Source organism: Ranitomeya variabilis, chromosome 5, assembly GCF_051348905.1.
Source record: "Ranitomeya variabilis isolate aRanVar5 chromosome 5, aRanVar5.hap1, whole genome shotgun sequence".
NCBI lineage: Eukaryota > Metazoa > Chordata > Amphibia > Anura > Dendrobatidae > Ranitomeya > Ranitomeya variabilis.
Genome location: NC_135236.1, coordinates 330973819 through 330997896, shown reverse-complemented (window position 1 = coordinate 330997896; position 24078 = coordinate 330973819). Strand labels below are relative to the sequence as shown.

The following is a 24078-nucleotide window of genomic DNA, read 5'->3' as shown; positions in this document are numbered from 1 at the left end:
CAAAAGTAAAAGCACAACAACACAAACCTCCCAGTAACATTTTAAAGACATTTCATACAGTACACCAAACACAATAAAAAGAACTCCAGCAAGACTTGAGTTAAAACGTATTAATAAGAAACTGTATGTTAGGATTTAATAAATAGACGATATTTAGTGCAGATGAACTGGGTGTTGAAATGTCATATTGCAAACATTGTAAAAGATGCTAAAATAGACTAATTAAAATCTAATTAAAAAATCAAAGCACAAATTTCTTAGCAACAGTGCTAAGATTCTTTTACAAAGTAATCATTGTGTTTTCTCCGTAGTATTATTTAATGACAGTATTGCTATGTATCACTAAGGTATCTTTATGGAATCGACAGTATATTACCAAAATACACTTTTAAAGCTGCAGAGTAGTGTGTAGCTGCATGCTTGTTTTGCTATGCCCATCATCTCAACCATTATTTTAACGTCTTATTGTATCTAAAATGGGAAAAAGCAACTTTTCAATAGCAGTCTGATTTTGGTGGATTAGCAGTAAAGGATGACAGATGATGCACAGGGACTGTTTGTAGCCTCTTTCCTACACACTGGTCTGTATAGGAGATGTATAATAAAACAAAATAACATGTTTATAAAATCCTATTGCAAAGTTTCTTCAGTGTTTTAGATATATTGGGACAATAAATTGCTGACTTCAAAGGCAAAACTGTGAAAATATTAATGACGTGTGATTGAGCCGGAGTTTATTTATTTTACCTACTTATATACAGCCATCATATTCTGCAGCATTTTGTAGACATTAGCTCTGACTTTCCCCATTGGGGCTCACAATATAAAATCCATATTAGTATGTCTTTGGAGTATGGGAATAAACCGGTAGTACCGAGAATAAGCCCACGCAAACATGGGGAGAACATAACATCTGCAAGGAGGTTGTGTCCTCAGTGGGATTTGAACCCAGGACCCTGTGCTGCAAAGCAACAGTGCTACTCACTTAGCCACTATGCTCACTGTGGATTTCATTCAGGTATTGCCCATTCTGTGAATCTTTATAATAAATTCACAATAGTGCTCCAGACACTAAGAGGATAAAAATACTGCTACGCAATTTTGAAAGGCAAATTGAAGAACTAACTTGTAATATATCTTCTTGAACTTCAAAAATACACAACGTGCATTAGGTTAATAATCCTACACATAGCCATGAAATTATTTATATCAGGCAAGTTATCAGATTGGAAAACATAATAAAAAATTGAAAAACAAAAATATAAAACAAACATGCATAATTAATCCAAAGAAAAACAAACAGCAAACTAAGAACCAGACAATGCTGTTTCCCATATCATTCCAGATTTCAGATTGGTATTACTCTAGAAATCATCCACAATGATTATATTTTTAAACTCACTAGAAAGATGGTTGAGTTACATTTTTAACTATTAACCCCTTTCTGACCTCTGACGGGATAGTACGTCCGAGGTCAGATCCCCTGCTTTGATATGGGCTCCGGCGGTGAGTCCACATCAAAGCCGCGACATGTCTGCTGTTTTGAACAGCTGACATGTGCGCGCAATAGCGGCGAGTGGAATCGCGATCCACCTGCCACTATTAACTAGTTAAATGCCGCTGTCAAACACTGACAGCGGCATTTAACTACCGCATCCGGCCGCGCGGCTGGAATTGCGCTCATCGCCGACCCCCGTCACATGATCGGGGGTCAGCGATGCGTCAGGATAGTAACCATAGAGGTCCTTGAGACCTCTATGGTTACTAATGCCGGCTTGCTGTGAGCGCCACCCTGTGGTCGGCGCTCATAGCAAGCCTGTAATTCAGCTACATAGGAGCGATCTGATGATCGCTGCTATGTAGCAGAGCCAATCAGGCTATGCCAGCTTCTAGCCTCCTATGGAGGCTTTTGAAGCATGGCGAAAGTAAAAAAAACAATGTTTAAAAAAATATTAAATAAATAAAAAAAAAAAAAAAGTTTAAATCACCCCCCTTTTGCCTCATTCAAAATAAAGCAATACAAATCAAATCAAATATACACATATTTGGTATCGCCACATTCAGAATCGCCAGATCTATCAATAAAAAAAAGGATTAACCTGATCGCTAAATGGTGTAGCGAGAAAAAAATTTAAAACGCCAAAATTACGTTTTTTTGGTCGCCGCGACATTGCATTTAAATGCAATAACGGGCGATCAAAAGAACGTATCTGCACCAAAATGGTATCACTACAAACATCAGCTCGGCACGCAAAAAATAAGTCCTCACCCAACCCCAGATCACGAAAAATGGAGACACTACAGGTATCGGAAAATGGTGCAATTTTTTTTTTTAGAAAACTTTTGAATTTTTTTTCACTACTTAGATAAAAAATAACCTAGACATGTTTGGTGTCTATGAACTTGTAATGCCCTGGAGAATCATAATGGCAGGCCGGTTTTAGCATTTAGTGAAGCTAACAAAAAAGCCAAGCAAAAAACACGCATGGGATTGTGCTTTTTTTGCAATTTCACCGCACTTGGATTTCTTTCCCATTTTCTAGTACACGACATGGTAAAACCAATGATGTGGTTCAAAAGTGCAACTCGTCCCGCAAAAATTAAGCCCTCACATGACCATATTGATGGAAAAATAAAAAACTTATGGCTCTGGGAAGGAGGGGAGCGAAAAACGAACACGGAAAAACGGAAAATCCCAAGGTCATGAAGGGGTTAAACAAGATTTATGTGAATACTAGGTAAAGGAACAACTATTGTATCTCACAAAATTATGATTAGATTTTCTGAGCTTTTATTATAAAACTTGACTGACAAATACAGAAAATGTCTAACAAGTCTAATACAGAGACAGTCCTGTATTGTATATATTTTAATTTTGTATATTATATTCCAAATACCTGCTTTACAAGTATATATGTAAATTAAATAATACATAATATACATAATAAAATATGTAAGTCACTGCAACAAAGGGATAACTAAAAGGTTGGTTATTTTATTTTTTATTTTTTTACTTTAAGAGTCTCAGTGGTCCGTTTCACATGACAAATAAATATATGCATTTAAGTGTCCAAATTGTGACAACAATATCCAACCCTATGCTATGGTGATCTACAGTCATGAGAAAAACTTTTTGAATTTATGGTTTTACGTATTAGGACATAATTTAAAAAAACCTGGTTCTTAAATGTCTTTAAATCAGCTAAAGAAAAACTCAGATAGCAACACATGTCAAATTATACTGTTATTATTTCTCTAACAAAAATTAGGTCAAAATGCAAAGAAAAATTAAAAATTAAGTACAACCTAACTGCTTCCATAGAAACTAAGAGGGTACTTTGTAGCCAGGTGCTACTAATCAAATGAGCTTGATTTATTTTTTATCAGCAAGTGAAACTAAATTGATACAAGCAGTAGTTTTGGCAGTTTTGCTGTTAGCACAGTGCCAAAGAGGAAATACGTCAGCAATGATCATAGGGTAAGGGTTTTAAGGCCATTTTCAAACAATTTGAAATCCATCCTTCTACATTGAGAAAGATTATTTCAAGAGGAAAACTTTTTAAGATGGGCGACAATCTTGCCAGGATTTTCACCCTAAAGTCAGACTTAGAGAATTTCTTGGAGAAATTCTAAAGAGATTTTTTATTTTTTTTAAAAAAGCTATTCTTTAGTCTAAAGGTCTCAATTAGCATATTAAATGTTCAAATTGAAGACATTACAATTAGAAAAAAGATTGAAAAAGTATAGCTTGTTTGGAAGGGTTGACAAGAGAACACCTTTTATTTCTTAGAAGAACATGACCGAATGTCTAAAGTTTGCAAAACAGTTTGCATCTGAACATACAGGACTTCTGGAACAATGTTCTTTGGATAGAAGAGACCAAAGTGGAGATATTTGGCCATAATGCTCTGGGCCACATTTGGAGAAACCAAACAGAGTATAAAGACAAACTCCTTATATAAATTGTTATGCACTGAGGTGTGATTTGGTGTAGCCACTGGACCTGGACACCTCGCACTCATTGAGTAAAACATTAACTCCACTGTGTACCAAAGTATTCAAGAGTCAAATGTGAGGACAAGTATCCAAAAGCTAAATCTAGGCAAATACAACAGGACAAAGGACCAAGGTCAAAACAAGGCAATACAACAGGACAATTATCCCATCTATGTCAGCAAATCTACATCAGAAAGGGCTGAAAAAGAATAAAGGTGTTGTGGTTACCCAGTCAAAGTTCAGACCCAATTGAAATGTTGCAATGGGACCTTAAGGCTATGTGCACACGTTGCGGATTTTGCTGCGGATCTGCAGCTGCGGGTCCGCAGCAGCTTTCCATGCGTTTACAGTACAATGTAAACCGATGGAAAACGCAATCCACAGTGCCCATGCTGCTGAAAAAAATGAGCAGAAACGCTGCGGGTTACATTCCGCAGCATGTCAATTCTTTGTGCGGATTCCGCAGCAGTTTACACCTGCTCCATAATAGGAATCCGCAGGTGTAAAACCGCAGGTGGAATCCGCACAAAATCAGCATAAAATCTGCGGTAAATCCGCAGGTAAAACGCAGTGCCTTTTACCTGCGGATTTCTGAAATCTGCTGCGGAAAAATCCGCAGACCTCAAAAGTACGTGTGCACATACCCTTAGAGAGCTGTGTATAAATGAATGCCCACAAACCTCAATGAAAATAAAGGGAACCTGTCACCATGCAATGAAGTCCAATCTGCAGGGAGCATGTTAAAGAGCAAGGGGAGCAGAGCAGATTGGTATATAGTTTTTCAAGGCCATGTACACACATTGAGTATTTGGTGAGCTTTTTTACTTCAGTATTTGTAAGACAAAACCAGAAATGGGTGAAAAATGCCTCTGACTGTTCCACTCCTGATTTTGTTTTACAAATGCTAATGTAAAATACTGACCAAGTTCTGAGCGTGTGCATGTGGCCTTAGTAAAGATTGGGTATAAGTTGTGCATTACTCATTTAAACCTTTGATTTCTGGGATTTTCAGTCCAGTGGGCGGTCCTATCAGTGACTGACATTTCTTTCTTTGTACACTTACACAACGAGAGATGTCAATCACACATAGGACAGCCACAGGACCAAAAATCTCAGAACATGGAAAGGTTTAAACGAATAAAACACAGGTTAGACTGAATACTTTCTCACAAAATACTATATCAAACTACTCACTCCCCCTGCTCTATAACATGATGCCAGCAGATTGGACTGAATTTTCATGGTGAAAGGTTCCCTTTAACCCTTCATGACTTTTGACATGCATGTCAAAAGTCATGTCCTTGACTTTGATGCGGGCTTGCACGGCTAGCCTGCATCTTTCCAGCACATGATGGCTGTTTTACTCTGCTCTATTTGCAGCTGTTAACCTGATCAATGCTGCTGTCAATCTCTGACAGCGGCCTTTAACATAAGCCGGCAGGAGTCCATGTTGTTCCATTCCCCCATTAGTGCGCCTGTGAAAAAATTGAGGGGCATTGAGGGGCTGTCATGAGAGCCAGGGTTCTGCTAATAACCTCCATACCTGTGTTTATGATCCTCCTGTGAAAACCATTACATGACTGGCCTTCACAAGAAATCATGATTTTCTCTATACATAGCAGTGCCAATGCACTACTAAGTATAGCACAAGTAATCAGACGATCGCAGCTTCAAGTCCACTAAGGGGATTATTAATTACAGTAAAAAGTGAAAAAAATACGTATTTAAAATTATGAAAAAAAGACAAACGCTGAAATCATTCAATCTTTCAGCTCCATTAAAAGCAAAATTTACAAAATACACATATTTGGAAATGCTGTATTCATAAAAGTCCAATCTATCAAAATATAAATTAATCCAATTGGTAAACGGTGTAAAGAGTAAAAAATCAAAATGCCAGAATTACTTTTTTGGCCCGCCGCAATCTACTATATAATTGTCTAAGGGTCACTTCCGTCTTTCTGTCTGTCTGTCTGTCTGTCCTTCTGTCTGTCACGGATATTCATTGGTCGCGGCCTCTGTCTGTCATGGAATCCAAGTTGCTGATTGGTCTTGGCAAAATGCCCACGACCATTGCCACGACCAATCAGCGACGCGCACAATCCGGAAGAAAATGGCCGCTCCTTACTCCCCGCACTCAGTGCCCGGCGCCCGCATACACCCCTCCCGTCACCGCTCACACAGGGTTAATGCTGGCGGTAACGGACCACGTTATGCCACGGGTAACGCACTCCGTTACCATCGCTATTAACCCTGTGTGACCAAGTTTTTACTATTGACACAGCCTATGCAGCGTCAATAGTAAAAACATCTAATGTTAATAATAATAAAAAAAAATTAAAAATCATTAGATACTCACCTTCCGCCGCCTTTCTCGCTCCTCGCGATGCTCCGGCCAGTCCATGCAAGCGGCACGTTGCGGTGGCAAGGATGGTCTGGGAGAAGGACCTGCCATGACGTCACGGTCATGTGACCGCGACGTCATCACAAGTTCTGCGCGCCTGCGCGAGAAGGACCCGCCGTGACGTCACGGTCATGTGACCGCGACACGGTCATGTGACCGTGACGTCATCACAGGTCCTGCGCGCCTGCACGAAAAGGACCTGCCACGTGACTGCGACGTCATCACACCCTGGGACCGGAAGCTGCCGCCTGCACCCCACACAGGCGACAGAACTACAAACGCGCCTGCAGAAGGTGAGTATATGTTTATTTTTTATTTTTTTAACCTGTGACATATGTGGCTGGGCAATATACTACGTAGCTGGGCAATAAACTACGTGACTGCCCAATATACTACGTGGCTGGGCAATATACTACGTGGCTCTGTGCTGTATACTACGTCGCTGTGCAGTATACTACGTGGCTCTGTGCTGTACACTACATCACTTGGCAATATACTACGTCACTGGGCAATATACTACGTCACTGGGCAATATACTACGTCACTGGGCAATATACTACATCACTGGGCAATATACTATGTGGCTCTGTGCTGTATACTACGTCACTGGGCAATATACTACGTCACTGGGCAATATACTATGTCACTGGGCAATATACTACGTGACAGCCCAATATACTACGTGGCTGGGCAATATACTACGTGGCTCTGTGCCGTACACTACATCACTTGGCAATATACTACGTCACTGGGCAATATACTACGTCACCGGGCAATATACTACGTCACCGGGCAATATACTACGTCACTGGGCAATATACTATGTCACTGGGCAATATACTACGTCACTGGGCAATATACAACGTCGCTGGGCAATATACTACGTCACTGGGCAATATACTACGTCACTGGGCAATATACTACGTGGCTGGGCAATATACTACGTGGCTGGGCAATATACTACGTCGCTGGGCAATATACTACGTGGCTGGGCAATATACTACGTGGCTGGGCAATATACTACGTCACTGGGCAATATACTACGTCACTAGGCAATATACAACGTCGCTAGGCAATATACTACGTAACTGGGCAATATACTACGTGGCTGGGCAATATACTATGTGGACATACATATTCTAGAATACCCGATGTGTTAGAATCGGGCCACCATCTAGTACTTCAATAAAATGCAATAAGAGGTAATTAAAACATATCTACCCAAAATGTGTATACATAGAAACACCACTTAAAAACAAAACAAAAAACTATACATGTTTGCTATCTGTACATTCATACTGAGCTGTAAAATCATATTACCCCATCAGCGTCACCATATAGTGAACATGGTAAATAAAAAAACAAAAAACAATTGCGGATTGCCCTTTTTTTTGCAATTTAACTGCACTTTGAATTGTTTTTCCAATCTTCCAGTGCATCACATCATAAAATGAATGATGTCATTCAAAAGTACAATTTGTCCAACAAAAAACAAGCCCTCATATGGATATATTGATGAAAAAACTAAAAAGGTTATGGCAGTTGGAAGAAGGGGATGAAAAAATGAAAACAACAAAAAAGGAAAATCGCCTGGGGGTGAAAGGGTTAAGCAACATTATCAGTCTCTCACATTGTTCTTTATAAAGTAATAAAGAAAACGATTACTTCAAGTGAATGCTGCTAAAGGTGGTTCTACAAGCTATTAAAGAGATTGCCTGTCAAAACCGATATGTATACAGTCTCTTTGTGTGACTGCAGACTTATGAATGAGCTCAGTGAACCCACTGTGCGCTGCAGGGATTCGCTGGTTTCACTGTGCGCTGTGGGGATTCACCAGGAGGGTATGTATGAGTTACGTATACCCCCAACTAGTTGGCACGACCTTGCTCCATACACTTGTATAGAGCCGAGGCCGTGCCCTGTCCAGTGATGCAGACAGACTGTGGGCGTATCTGACTAGAGACACTACAAGTGTATGGAGAGCGAGGCCGCAATGACTGGCCGGGGGTATGTATACCTCATACTTACCCTCCGTTCCCGGGTCTGAGATTGACAAATCACCACAGCGCACTGGTGCATGCGCTGGGGGATTCATAAGTCTGCAGTCACGCAGGGTGACTGCAAACTTATTGGTTTTGACCAGACAACCCCTTTAATTCATAGGGTTTACTTTATTTTTCAAGCTGTTTAACAAAACTAGGCCAAAAACTAGAGTTAATGACACAATAGTTTTTCATGTGTTGATTTTCATCTGAAGTTGTATTTACCAAACGTTAAGATCTTCTACGGACCAATTTTGTTCTATTTATTGTGTTCTGATATGTAAAATCATAGAAGAGGGTGTACTTAGCTTTTCTATGACTAGAAGTTTGGTTTAGTGGAACCATGAGAACTCCTGGTGTTGGGACTATATAATAGGCATGTGAACTAGTCCACCAGAAAACACAAATGGTAATAGATTTTTTGCTATTAGAAACAAACGTGAAATATAAAAATTATATCTCAGCACAGAATAATTTTATATACAGGTTTTCTGCATTAGGTGGATACTGACATAAAGGAGACAATAGGCAATAAGGTTATTGAAATTATCTTTCTGTTTTATCAATAAATTCAAATGAAACATGGCTACATCATCAGCCAACTCTCTGCACATCATAGTCAACATCATATATTTAGTATATTCAAGTAGAAAGCAACTTTAGAAAAATCATGACAAAATTGTGCCAAAGCCATCCAAGACCAAAAATATATATTAAACTTTAGACTATGATTCTGAAAGAACTGAAAGGCTGCAGTGCAAATTATTTATTCGGACGTCATGTCGCTATTTCCACAATTAAGTTCATTTAATGAATAAATTGACTAATGCACATGGCTATAACAAATTTTTCAAAACTCAGATTGTTTAAATTAAATAATTTTTTTCATGGAATTAGATGCGTAGGAAATGTATTTCCTGTTCCTTCCACCTTTATCAGAAATATAATCTTATAAATCCTGAGAATAAGTGATACAGAAATTCATACAAGCAGGATGCGGCCATGGAGCCATTTATTAGAGCATGGACATGAATAATGAGATAAAAAACATTTAAGTTCTGATTTGATACTTTATTATTAGAATGTTTTATGTATCAAGTACCAGTGACATTCTCGATCTGCGATATATACAACTATGGTGAACTAAAACACTGTCTGTAATGATGCCTGATGTCAAGCACATAAGTCGAGATTATCTGAAAACATGACTAATACACAATAAAAAAGAAAAAGAAAAATGAAAACAAAAAAAAACCTTATTCTAAAATGATCATCTCATGTAACAAAATATTTGTCTCAAATAAGGGCTAATCAAAAACAGCGAAAGTGAAATTTCCAAGTTCTAAGAATTAATATAAAAGCATATTAAAACTCATTGACCTAGAAAATCTAGATGACCAGAAAAAAATGTTTATCAGTGGTAATTCGAGAAGAAAGGTTCTACGAGGTAAATCTAGCAAGTTATAAAATGCTTAAAATATGTATTAATGAGATTGCCATAGCATACCATTACTAGATTACCGTAGTATTTTAAAAGGACACCAACCATTTTTTTTGTAGTAATTTTTTTTCCAACAGGTAGCCTATTCTTACATGGTTGCTCAGTGTAGTCAGTAGGAGTCTTACCCAATTATTTAAAGCACAGAACCAAATAGTAATAATGGGTAATCCAGAGCCTAGTCCTGAACCATCTATATTTAAAACATTGCAATAACAATGACCAAACCATGAGTACATGCTAATGAGAATTAATAATCGTATTGACGTTCAATATTTGTAGTTGAATGCCAATTTTCTATTAGGAGGGTGTATAGTTTTAGAAAGAACAAGTCTGCTTTCTTTCATAAATAGCATCACATCTGTACATGGGTTATGTTCAATATCATAGCTCAAATACACTGAAGTGAGTTGATGACATAACTGTTCTAAAAAAAAAACAGCCATACTTTCTAATCCTGTATAAAACCATGAAGTAAGAATTTAAAGGATTCTCCAAGAATGGGATAAGATGGCACCCGTAACAAAATTAAAACTGCAGCACAGCTTAATCATATGTCAAGAGGGGTTGCAGTCTAAAGAAATACATCTCAAGACCCATGTCAAAACTATCAGAAGAGCAGTAAAATAAACACACAAACATAAGTGAGCTGCTGGACCAGGGCAGTAACATGAGAAGAAATAAATCTTTTCTCTAACTGAGAAGTCCTCTCTATGCAGTCAGAGAAAAGATTTATTTCTTCTCATGTCACAGTCATGCTCTGGCTGCTCACCGAGCTGTGTGCGTTTATGATACTGCTTCTCTGACAATTGAGACAAGTTTTGAGCTGTGTTTCTTCAGACCGCAGCCCCTCCTGTCATGTGATTAGGACAGGCTGCAGTTTACTTACAAGACAGCAGCCATTTTATCACATTCTTGGAGAATTCCCTTAAGAGCTTTTCTACAAGAAATAAAGAAAAATTAAAGATGGTGCAGTGGTTGAGGTCGCACCTGAGCCTTGGAGACTATTGAAGAGACAAGCCGTACAAATGACACATAACAGATTGGGGCCCAGTTACACATTTAGTAAGTTGAGACTCAGGAGTTTCAAAAGTCCCTGGATTATTTCCCTTCATCAAGTATTAATACAATTCATGTGAATTGCAGGATTTAGGGAAAGCTTTCAAACACATTGAGTTAGCTATCAAGTGCAACCCCAATGGTAGCTGTATGGGCAGCTATGTCCGTTATGGTCAAGCCTTTCTTATAAAAAATAAAATCTAAAAAGCAGAGAGCTGAACAAAATATGAAAAAACTTGACACAGGAGAATAGCTCAAGCTCTTTTTTATATAGAGTCTTTCAATTTTAGGAGAAATGTTCTTTAGTGTTTTTGCTTACTGAAATTAGTGATGTGCTCGGTTTATTCTGTGTTGGCACACAATGTTCTGATGTTGTTGTTGTAGGTCTCTGATGCTTCCTATTTGTGAATATCTTGAAAGGTCACCCATTCATGCTACCAAAGCACTTATGCCTTAGTGACAATTCTAATGCAGCCTTGCTCCAGCACCAGCATATTTATTATGTAGCACAGTTGTGTAAGTAATACACATTTTAATACTCAATTTTGCCCTTGAATAATTTTTACTCATCGCAATGAAACAGTCGGCACATTTGGGATCTCAAATTCAACCTATCCAATTTTATACCAAGATATAATTTTCATTTATTATATTAAACTGTTTTCCAAGCCGATATTTTAGATATAAAGTTGCTATTACTTAGAATGAAAGTAATTGCTGACAGATATACTTGAAATAAAAACTTTGAATACATCAAGTTTGCCCAATGAGTTCTCTTGGATAAGTGGAAACTAGGAAAATAATTATTTGTAGACTCCTTTAAAAGTATATACGTTATCCACAGACAGTAAAGGGTGAAAGGCAGCTCTTATATGCAGATAATCATTGGGAATGAAAAAAAATAAGCTCATAAAGATTACAAATATAAAGGATGTATCACAGTTTTCTGTGCACTTAACCCCTTCTTAACCTTGTGATTTTCTGTGTTTTTGTTTTCTCTTCCCCTTCTTCTTCTTTTTCCATCAATACAGCTATACAGGAGCTTGTTATTTGCGGAACGAGTTGTACTTTGGAATTACATAATTAATTTAGCATGATGATGCACTGGAAAGGGGGAAAAAACACTCCAAGTGCTTTGAAAATGCAAAATGTTTTTTTTATCGTTTTTCATATTTTTGAAAAATGTTTCTTTACTTTTTAATGTGCATAATAGTCCCCTTAGGAGACTTGAAGCTGTGATCATCTGATTGCATGTGCTATACACAGCAGTGCATTTGCACTGCTGTGTATAGCAGAAATCATGATTTCCTATGAACACCAGCCATAGGCCACATCATAATGACAGGCACAAGGGTCAACAGCAGACACTGGCTATCCTGACAACCCATCGGGTCTGGGCAATCACACCACAGGCTTGCCGATGGGAGGTGGAAAGACGTGCACCAATGTCTGCGCATTTTAAATGCCGCTGTCAGAAAATGCTTCTGTCAAAGGCACGTCATAGCTGATTAAGTCAGCAATCATGTATGGAGAAAGATGCGGGTTCGGCACGCAAGCCTGCATCAAAGGCAGGGACACAACTCAGATCGTGAACCATTAAAAAATTCTAAATTTGTTAGCTTTAAGCAGGACTAAAGTTTTTCAGCTACTAGATAAAAATAAGAAGCATTACATACACAAAAGCTAACAAAGATCTAAAAATAGCGAAGAATTGAGACAATATAAGAAAAAAAATCAAAATTTTGATTTATAGGCCAAAAGTTAGTGCACTATATGCCACACCATCTAACCAATGACTGTGGTGGTTTGAACCCTGCCTTGATTAACTTTATTAGCATATTAGTCCTCCAAATTTTAGAGACTGTGATAAACTACTCAGTTGTAGAAGATAAGTGTTTTATAGTGTTTTTTTAAGCTCAATATAAATCTGCAAACTATAACTGTATTCCGTTGTTGGCTGTTAGCATAACTGGCACATCCCTTTAACTTGGTCACTTGTGTAATTGAAAGATTACCTTTGTTATAAAATTAGGATTTGACAATCCACATGATATACTAAAGAGCCCCCATTTATTTACACCTTTTAACCACGCATTTTTGTAAATACTTTCTGCCGCCATATGTGCCTGTGAGCGGCACTCACAGCTCGCTCAGTCCACAACACGTGACCCCAGCTGCAACCGTCACTGACATAAGGTGATGTCACATCAACTTTTGGAATTCCTGAATTCACCCAGAAGTGACCCAGTTGCACACAACCCCCCTGATTGACTGGGCTGTGGGTGGCGTTTCATTGCATGTCACAGCCCAGTATCCAATGCAAGCTTTCCCTCTCTCCTATGCTTTAATTGGCAGCAAGCGTGCGCTGGATACTGGGCTGTGACATGTGGTGAAACGCCGCCCACAGCCCAGTCAATCTGCCAAATTTTTCAAATCTGACGTGTCAATTTTTGTGGTAATAAGTCTGAAATGTTTCAACATATCCCCATGAGATAATTTTTTTTCATGACACATTGTACATTATGTTAATGGTAAATTTATGTTGATTTTTTTTATAAATAAATTCAAAAGCCATCAGATATTTAAGAAAAACTTTAAAAAAATTGCAATTTTCAAATTTGTTTATACCTATAATCCAGATAGTCATACCACACAAAACAAATTATCAAATAACATTTCCCTCATCTTTGCTTTACTTGAGCATTATTTGTAAATGGTTCTTATATTTTGTTAGGATATTAAAAGGTTTCAAATTTTTCATTTTTTCAAGGAAACATACAAAATTTATTTTTTTAGGGATCTATTTCTACAGTTTTAAAGTATCTTTGAGGAGCCTATATTGGAAAACCCCCAAAGAGGTATCATTTTAAAAACAGCACCCCTCAATATATTATATTAACCCTTCAGGTGCTTTTCAGGGATTAACGTACAGTGGAATGCAGGAATGAAAAATTATATTTTTACCAGTAAAATGTTGATAACTTCTGAATATGCAATTATGGCTGGCATACCATACATCCATTACTTTGCATTGGATTCATAAAATCATAGAATGTTAGAGTTGGAAGGGACCTCCTGGGTCATCTGGTCCAAACCCCTGCTCAAAGGAGGATTCACTAAATCATCCCAGACAGGTGTCTGTCCAGCCTCTGGACTCAAGACTTCCATTAAGGAGAACTCACCACCTCTCGTGGCAGCCTGTTCCACTCATTGATCATCCTAACTGTCAAAAAGTTTTTTCTAATATCTAATCTGTGTCTCCTCCCATTCAGTTTCATCCCATTGCTTCTAGTCTTTCCTTGTGCAAATGAGAATAAAGATGATCCTTCTACAATGTGACAGCCCTTGAGATATTTGTAGACAGATATTAAGTCTCCTCTCCTCTTCTTTTTTGCAAGCTAAACATTCCCAAATCCTGTAAACGTTCCTCATAGGACATGGTTTGCAGACCAGTTACCATTCTGGTCGCTCTTCTCTGAACTTGCTCCAGTTTGTTGATGTATTTTTTAAAATGTGGTGCCCAAAACTGGACACAGTATTCCAGATGAGGTCTGACCAAAGAGGAGTAGAGGGCAATAATGACTTCACGTGATCTAGACTGTATGCTTCTGTTAATACATACCAGAATTGTATTTGCCCTTTTTGCTGCTGCATCACACTGTTGACTCTTGTTTAATCTGTGATCTATTAGTATGCCCAAGTTTTTTTCACATGTGCTTTGCTTAGCCCTATACCTCCCATTCTGTATGTGCTTTTTTCATTTTTATTGCCCAGATGTAGCACTTTGCATTTTTCCCTGATTGTTGCCATTCCTATGGCAACAATCAGAAACATACAATCAAGATCTCAGGGTGCCAATGGGGTACATGCTCTGTTAACCATCTAGATGCCGTTGTCACGTGACAGTAGAATTTAAGCGGCTAAATGGCCACAATCAATGTCAACACCAATTGTGGCTGATGCAGCAGGGTGTTGGCTATAGTATACAGCCAACAGCTGCTTCATTTTTATATCTAAGGTCAGTAAAAAAGGCATATTGGTGATTACTAAGGGATTAAAGGGAAACTCACAGCCAAGTATATAATTTTAGCCATGTTTGCTTAACTCTGAAATGCTGCAGCATGTCAGATAAAATATATCGTTTAATAGTCACCAAGCCGCATGGGAGACTACTGGCACAGGAGGTTCACTGTGTGCACATATAGGGACAGACCTATCACTTCACAGGAATTGGTTGAGAGAGACCCTGGGGACCTGCCTGACCCCTGTCGCTATAAAACTTTTTCCCTGAAATGCTGCAGCGTTTAACAGTTACCATATTTTTTGGACTATGAGATGCACTTTTTTCTCCCAAATTTTTTGGGGGAAATGGGGGTGCGTATTATAGTCGGAATATACCTACAAATTGTTAGGGGTCGTGTTCCCGCCTCTGTACAGGGGGAATCTCGGGCCATCTCCGCTGTGGTCCCCCATTGTTCTCTTGCCGCAGTGGAGCCTGCTCAGCGGAGATGTCGGTCCCAGCATCTCGCTCAGTCTGACTCTGTACAAAGAGTTACTGCTGCCTTTCCTGCTTCTGCCATTGAAGTCAGTGCTGGGCAGCAGCGAGCAGATGCTTCTGGGACTAAGTCCTGCTTTTCTCCTTCTGAGCATGCCCAGAGTAGGATCTCTCAGTGGAGATCGAGGGTCACATGATCAGATACTGCAGCTAAGGCCATTGGTCCTTCAGGAAGGTCCTGTAGGTGCTCACGCTCTGTGGCAGCCTCTCATTGGTCCTTCTAGGAAGGTCCTGTACGTGCTGCAACTATTTAAGGTTCGCATGGCCGCACGGCCATGCGCTAGTATTGTTCTTTGTTATGTGCTTTGCGCCAGTGTGGTCACGTGAGAGTGTGTTCAGGGACCCGGCTGAAAAAAGCCCCTAGAATGCTGGCACCTCTGGCGAGGAGTTTGTATTTGTATGTATTCAGGGACCTGGCTGAAATAAGCCCCTAGAATGCTTGCACCTCCGGTGAGGAGTTTTGTGTGCATGCGTGACCACTGACTGCTTTCTGTTTGGGCAGTCAGCCTGTGCCTCTGTGAAGTCTAACAGGGCACAGTGCTTTGCTTTCACGGCTACTCGGTGAATTAAGTGAGTTAGTCCATACCGCCATATAGTGCCGCCGTTTGCTAGCAGCAGGTACTCCTGCACGGTGGAGCCCGGGCTGCGAACGCACCAATATCAATAAAAACATCTCTATTTACTCGGTGCATTCCGCTAGCCCTAACAGAATACTAGCCCCAGGGTCTGGCTAGTAAATGGCGGACATTCAGCAATCCTTGCGGTATATCCAGCAGCTGGAGGGTAGGTTGGCGGCTCTCGAGAGCTCAACCTCAGCTGTGGATGTTACCGCAGTTGCTGTACAGGCTGCTAGCGTGGCTGCTGCAACCTTGTCCACTACCACCCCTGTTCCGACATTATCTCACCTCCCGCTGCCAGAAAAATTTTCTGGAGATAGCAAATCTTGTAGGGGATTCGTGAGTCAGTGCTCTATTCACCTCGAGCTCCTGGCTGCACGTTTTCCCACTGAGCGGGCTAAGGTGGGATTTATTCTGTCTCTCTTGTCGGACAGGGCGTTAGAATGGGCTACGCCGCTGTGGGAGCATGGCGATCATGTGGTGCAGAGTGCTCCGCTGTTCCTGAGCACTCTGAAACAGGTCTTTTTAGGACCTCAAGTCACCCATGACATGGCGCTCCAACTGCTGGCATTAACTCAGGGTATGTCCTTGGTCAGCCATTTTGCCGTCCGCTTTCGTACTTTAGCTTCTGAGCTGGAGTGGTCAGATAAAGCCCTTATCCCCATATTTTGGAGGGGCCTGGCTGATCACGTTAAGGACGCTCTGGCCACTAGGGAGATTCCTGCCACACTGGAGGAGTTAATAACTGTCTCTACTCGAATTGACCTCCGTTTTAACGAGCGGAGGTTAGAGCTAGCCCAGTGTAGGCAGAGGTTTCGGCTGGCTCCCACCTTCGCCAAACCTCTGGAATCTCCGGTCCTGGTTCCTGAGTCACATGAGGCCATGGAAGTGTCACGAGCGGGATCTGCTTGTGCACTCAAGGTCTGTCATGTTTGCCAGCAGTCAGGATATCTTGCCACCAGATGTCCCCAGCGGTCGAGGAAACGTCAGCGTCTAGTGGTAGTAGGTGGAGGTACACTAGACACGGCGACGTTTGCCTCCAAATTGTCCTTTAAGGGGACAATTATTATAGGCTCATCCTCCCACTCGGTAGAGCTCTGCGTGGATTCTGGGGTGGAGGGCAATTTTATGTCTTCTGCCTTCGCCCAAAGTCACGCAATACCCCTGGTTATGCTAGCTCAACCAGTAACGGTACGAGTGGTGAATGGGTCGACTGTTGTGATCCGCTTTTTGGGCTCCCCTAGTGGTGGCTGGTGGTACTGGAGACTTGTGTGTTCCTTTCTGCCTCAGCTCACCTGCTTCCATCAGTTTTGGGAGTTCCCTATTTAGCCTTGCTCTCCAGTCACTTCCTTGCCGGTCATCATTGTAACCTGAGTCTTTCAGTTGCATGTTCCTGCTACCAGTCTGCTGATCAGCTAAGTGGACTCTTGTCCTTTTTGTTTTGTATTTTTTGTCCAGTTTACAGTTTGTCATTTCCTGTTACTGGAAGCTCTTGTGGACTGAAATTGCCACTCCTGTGTCATGAGTTGACACAGGAGTCTTAAAGTAATTTCAGGATGGGTTTTTGAAAGGGTTTTTCAGCTGACCGTGAAGTCCTCTTTTGTATCCTTCCTCTATCTAGTAAGTGGACCTCGCTTTGCTAAATCTACCTTCATACTGTGTATGTCTTTTCCTCTGAACTCACCGTTAATATATGTGGGGGCTACTATCATCTTTGGGGAATTTCACTAGAGGTAAGCCAGGTCTGTTCCTTCCTCTTCCAGGCGTAGTTAGTTCTCCGGCTGGCGCGTGGCATCTAGGCAGCCGTAGGAATGCTTCCTGGCTACTGTTAGTTGTGTGGTAGATTTAGGTCACGGTCAGCTTGAGTTTCCATCACCCGAGGGCTAGTCTGTTATTTTGTGTTTCTGATGTTCCCATGCCATTGGGGAATCATGACAGTCGACACTGCCCTCACAGATAACACACCAGACCATCCCTCTGTGCATGTCACCATCCCATAAGGAGATTATATCTCTGCTTGTCATTCCTGAGGGAATTGATGAGGTCCTGTTGGGGATACCTTGGCTACGGTACCACTCTCCTCATATCGAGTGGTCCTCAGGCAGAATTCTGGGATGGGGTGAATCTTGTGGGGGTAGGTGTCAGAGGGAGTGCGTTCAGGTTGCGACTACAGAGGTACCCGCAGATCTATCCTCTCTCCCCAAGCAATATTGGTCTTATGCAGACGTGTTCTCCAAAAAGGCAGCGGAGACCCTTCCGCCCCATCGCCCCTATGACTGTCCTATTGATCTCTTGCCTGGTGCTGAGCCTCCCCGGGGTCGAGTTTATCCGTTATCTCTCCCGGAGACGGAGGCAATGTCTCAGTACATTCAAGAGAATCTGGCAAGAGGGTTCATCAGGAAGTCAGTGTCACCTGCTGGGGCTGGGTTCTTCTTCGTGCAGAAGAAGAATGGGGAACTGCGTCCATGTATAGACTACAGGGGTCTTAACGCCCTCACCATTAAGAATAAGTATCCTTTGCCCTTGATATCTGAGCTCTTCGATAGGCTTCGGGGAGCAAGGGTGTTTACTAAATTAGATCTGCGGGGTGCTTACAACCTGATTCGCATCCGTGAGGGGGACGAATGGAAGACGGCTTTTAACACCATGGATGGGCACAATGAATATCTGGTGATGCCCTTCGGGCTCTGTAATGCCCCAGCCATTTTCCAAGACTTTGTGAACGACATCTTCTGGGATATGCTCACCACCTCGGTAGTAGTCTATCTGCATGATATTCTCATCTACTCTCCAGATATTGACTCCCACCAGAGAGATGTTTGCAAAGTCTTCGACCTCCTACGGGCAAACTCCCTCTATGCCAAGTTGGAGAGGTGTATGTTCGAGTAGGAGTCCTTACGTTTCCTAGGCTATATCATCTCCGCCCAGGGATTGGCTAGGGATCCTGCCAAACTACAGGCTGTGATGGACTGGCAGGAACCCCATTCTCTTAAAGCTGTGCAGCGATTTATGGTGTTCATTAATTATTATCGCCAGTTCATTCCGCACTTCTCAACTTTCGTAGCTCCCTTGGTTGCCCTGACCAAGAAGGGGGAAAATCCCAAATTGTGGTCTGAGGAGGTCTCCAATGCCTTTAACTCCATAAAGTCACACTTCGCTAGCGCTCCCATTTTTCATCGCCCCGATGTAGATAAGCCATTTATTATGGAGGTGGATGCCTCATCTGATGGTGCTGGAGCAGTCCTCTTCCAAAAGGATGCTCAAGGTCGGAAGCATCCTTGCTTCTTCTTTTCTAAGACCTTCTCACCAGCAGAGAGGAATTATTCCATTGGGGACAGGGAGTTGCTAGCCATGAAGTTGGCGTTCTCGGAGTGGAGACATCTTCCCTTCCAAGTCTTCACAGATCATAAAAATTTGGTGTACCTGCAGACAGCCCAGGGGTTAAATTCTCGCCAGGCCAGATGGTCCTTGTTCTTCTCCCGGTTTCATTTCACCCTCCATTTTCTTTCTGGGGAGAAGAACATTCGTGCCGACGCTCTCTCTCGCTCCGTTGTGTCATCTGTGGAGGAGGAAGAGGAGCCTCGGCTTATTGTCCCCACTGAGAGCCTGAGAACTGTGGCCCAGGTTTCGCTAGAGTCTGTGCCTCCAGGCAAGACTTAAGTTATGTACCATCCAGTTTGCGACCGGAGGTTCTCTCTTGGGCACACTCGTCCAGGGTGGGTGGACATTTTGGTTCCAAAAGGACATCTGAGTTACTGGCGAGGAGATACTGGTGGCCGCATATGGCTCGTGATGTCGCAGACTGTTCGGACGTGTGCCTTTTGCGCCAAGAACAAGTCCCCTCGGCAATGGCCAGCTGGGTTGCTTTACCCTCTGCCGGTGGCGGACAGGCCCTGGGAGATGGTCGGGATGGACTTTGTGGTGGGCTTACCCAAGTCTTGTAGTTGCACCATTATCTGGGTGATCACCGACCATTTTTCCAAAATGGTTCATTTGGTGCCTCTTCCACGGCTACCTTCTGCATGGGCTCTGGCAGCCTTGTTCATCAAGCATATCTTTCGCTTACACGGTATGCCGGACAAGATTGTCAGTGACCGGGGTCCCCAGTTTGCGTCTCGATTCTGGAGGGAGCTTTGTCGTCTACTCAGTATTGAGTTAAATCTCTCCTCGGCTTATCATCCCAAGATGAATGGGTTGGTTGAGAGGGCCAATCAGACTCTGGTCACTTATTTACAACATTTTGTTTCTGCCAGGCAGGATGAATGGGCATCCTTGTTACCGTGGGCTGAGTTTGCCCTTAACAACGCTGTAGCCGACTCCACCGGTCAGACTCCTTTCCTCCTTAATTACGGCCAACATCTGCCTGTTCCTGTGCCTATGTCCGTGTCCTCTGCTGACTCCAGGGTGGCAGACTGGGCAGTGGAGGCACGAGACATTTGGGACCGCACTCAGGATGCCATTCGGGCCTCCACGGAGAGAATGAGGTCCTCCGCCGATGCACATCGGCGCCCTGCCCCGACCTTTGCTCCTGGCGACTTAGTGTGGCTCTCCGCTAGTAACATCAGGCAGCGTGTTGAGTCCACTAAGTTTGCTCCTCGCTACTTGGGTCCCTTCAAGGTCCTCGAACAGGTTAATCCTGTGGTCTACTGTCTAGCCCTTCCTCCATGCCTAGGTATCACCGACCCCTTTCATGTGTCCCTCCTTAAGCCCGTATACATGTCCCGGTTTTCTGAGTCATCTGCCTGGACATCGGGTTCATCTACGGACGATTACGAGGTGAACGCTATTTTGGGGTTCAAGGTGGTTCGTGGCAAAAAATTTTATTTGGTGGACTGGAAGGGTGACGGTCCTGAGGATAGGTCCTGGGAGCCTGCTGAGCATATTCGGGCTCTGCAGCTCATTACTGCCTTTGAGTGTAGTGAGGCCCAAGGAGGGGGGGTCCTAGGAGGGGGGGTAATGTTAGGGGTCGAGTTCCCGCCTCTGCACAGGGGGAATCTCGGGCCATCTCCGCTGCAGTCCCCCATTCTTCTCCTGCTGCAGCGGAGCCTGCTCGGTGAAGACATCGGTCCCAGCGTCTCGCTCAGTCAGTCTCTGTACAAAGAGTTACTGCTGCCTTTCCTGCTTCTGCCATTGAAGTCAGTGCTGGGCAGCAGCGAGCAGACGCTTCTGGGACTAAGTCCTGCTTTTCTCCTTCTGAGCATGCCCAGAGTAGGATCTCTCAGTGGAGATCGAGGGTCACATGATCAGATACTGCAGCTAAGGCCATTGGTCCTTCAGGAAGGTCCTGTAGGTGCTCACGCTCTATGGCAGCCTCTCATTGGTCCTTCTAGGAAGGTCCTGTACGTGCTGCAACTATTTAAGGTTTGCATGGCCGCACGGCCATGCGCTAGTATTGTTCTTTGTTATGTGCTTTGCACCAGTGTGGTCACGTGAGAGTGTGTTCAGGGACCCGGCTGAAATAAGCCCCTAGAATGCTGGCACCTCTGGCGAGGAGTTTGTGTTTGTATGTATTCAGGGACCTGGCTGAAATAAGCCCCTAGAATGCTGGCACCTCCGGCGAGGAGTTTTGTGTGCATGCGTGACCACTGACTGCTCTGTTTGGGCAGTTAGCCTGTGCCTCTGTGAAGTCTAACAGGGCACAGTGCTTTGCTTTCACGGCTACTCAGTGAATTAACTGAGTTAGTCCATACCGCCATATAGTGCCGCCGTTTGCTAGCAGCAGGTACTCCTGCACGGTGGACCCCGGGCTGCGAACGCACCAATATCAATAAAAACATCTATTTACTCGGTGCGTTCCGCTAGCCCTAACACAAATACTGTGGCGCAGCTGGAGTCGGGCGATTCTGCGGCGGTCCCGGTTTGACAATCACACTCCCTTCCCAGGCTGGTGTGGCAGTTTCGGCAGTGGTGCTTTGTGGTGCGGGGGGCTCCACCAGAATTTTGTGAAAGCCTGGAGGCCCCCACACATACATTGTTGTGATGCAGTGCCTCCGGGAAAATGGCCGCCGGGGGGCGGTGCAAGCTCAGATTGAGATCTCGTTGCCGAGATCTCAATCTGCTGTGATGTGGTGGCTTCCAGGAAAATGGATGCCAGGGGTGGTGCATGCTCAGATTGAGATCTTGTCCCGACAATTTGAACATGCGTGTTGTGAATTTGGATTCTGGGCTCCCCCGGTGGCCGCTTGTGGAATTGGACTTGTCATCCTCTTTCCTGTTTCACCTGGTTCCATCAGTAGTGGGTGTCGCTATTTAAGCTCATTTCTCTGGTGGTTTCTTGCCGGTCAACAATGTTATCTGATGCCTCTCAGTGCTTGTTCCTGCTTCTAGACAGCTACTAGATAAGTTGGACTTTTGTCCATGTTTTGTTTTGCCTATTTGTTCCAGTTCACAGCTGAAGTTTTGTTACTGTGTCTGGAAAGCTCTCGTTGATCAGGGATTGCTACTCTGGCGTTATGAGTTAATGCCAGAGTTTAAGGTAATCTCTGGATGGTGTTTTGTTAGTGTTTTTCTGCTGACCATGAAAGTATACTATCTGTCTTCTGCTATCTAGTAAGCGGACCTCAAATTTGCTAAGACTATTTTCCTGCTGCGTTTGTTGTTTCATCTGAACTCACCGTCATTATATGTGGGGGGCTACTGTCTTCTTTGGAATATTTCTCTAGAGGTGAGCCAGGTCTTATATTTCCCTTTGCTAGCTATTTAGGTCTTAGGCCAGAGCTGGGCATCTAGCGATAAATAGGAAATGCTACCTGGCTATTTCTAGTTGCGCGGCAGGCTTAGTTCATGGTCAGTATAGTTCCATCTTCCGAGAGCTTGTCCCTCTATAGGCTTGCTATGATCTCTGCCTGCAGAGATCATGACAGTTTGACCGGCCCATAAAGTGTTAAAGACCCAGGTTGAGAAAGGAGAGTTATAAGAAGTCTGCTGGAATTTTTTTTTTTTTTTTTTTTTTCCTCCAGTCTGCCTTGCTGCAGTCTTTTTTCTCTCTCTCCTCCTAATCTCTGTATGCTCTGTGTGCACCTGACAATAATGGATCTCCAGAGTGTAACTGCGGGTTTGAATAATCTCATCACGAAAGTACAAAATTTACAAGATTTTGTGGTACATGCTCCGGTATCTGAGCCGAGAATTCCTTTGCCGGAGTTCTTCACAGGGAATAGAGCTAGCTTCCAGAATTTCCGAAATAATTGTAAGCTTTATTTGTCCCTGAAGTCTCGTTCAGCTGGAGACCCTGCTCAGCAGGTTAGGATTGTGATTTCCTTGCTCAGGGGTGACCCTCAAGATTGGGCCTTCTCATTGCCAGCAGGGGATCCTGCGTTACGCGATGTGGATGCGTTTTTTCTGGCCTTGGGCTTGCTTTATGAGGAACCTCATTTGGAACTTCAGGCAGAAAAAACTTTGATGGCACTATCTCAGGGGCAAGACGAAGCTGAAGTTTTCTGCCAAAAATTCCGTAAATGGTCTGTGCTTACTCAGTGGAATGAGTGCGCCTTGGCGGCAACTTTCAGAGAAGGTCTCTCTGATGCCGTTAAGGATGTTATGGTGGGGTTCCCTTTGCCTGCAGGTCTGAATGAGTCCATGACAATGGCTATTCAGATTGATAGGCGTCTGCGGGAGCGCAAACCGGTGCACCATCTGGCGGTGTCTATGGAAAAGACGCCAGAAAGTATGCAGTGTGATAGAATTCTGTCCAGGAGCGAGCGACAGAATTTTAGACGGAAGAATGGATTGTGTTTCTATTGTGGGGATTCTACTCATGTTATATCAGCATGCTCTAGGCGTACAAAGAAGCTTGATAAGTCTGTTTCCATTGGCACCATTCAGTCTAAGTTTATTTTGTCTGTAACCCTGATTTGCTCTTTGTCATCCATTGCCACGGACGCCTATGTTGACTCTGGCGCCGCTCT

General features: G+C 42.8%; 1 protein-coding gene across 18 annotated transcripts in view; it reads right to left on the bottom strand.

Moving 5' to 3' along the window:
* MAGI2 (membrane associated guanylate kinase, WW and PDZ domain containing 2) overlaps window positions 1-24078 on the bottom strand; it is a 1417815-nt gene that overhangs the window by 3113 nt on the left and 1390624 nt on the right. The window lies entirely within an intron of this gene.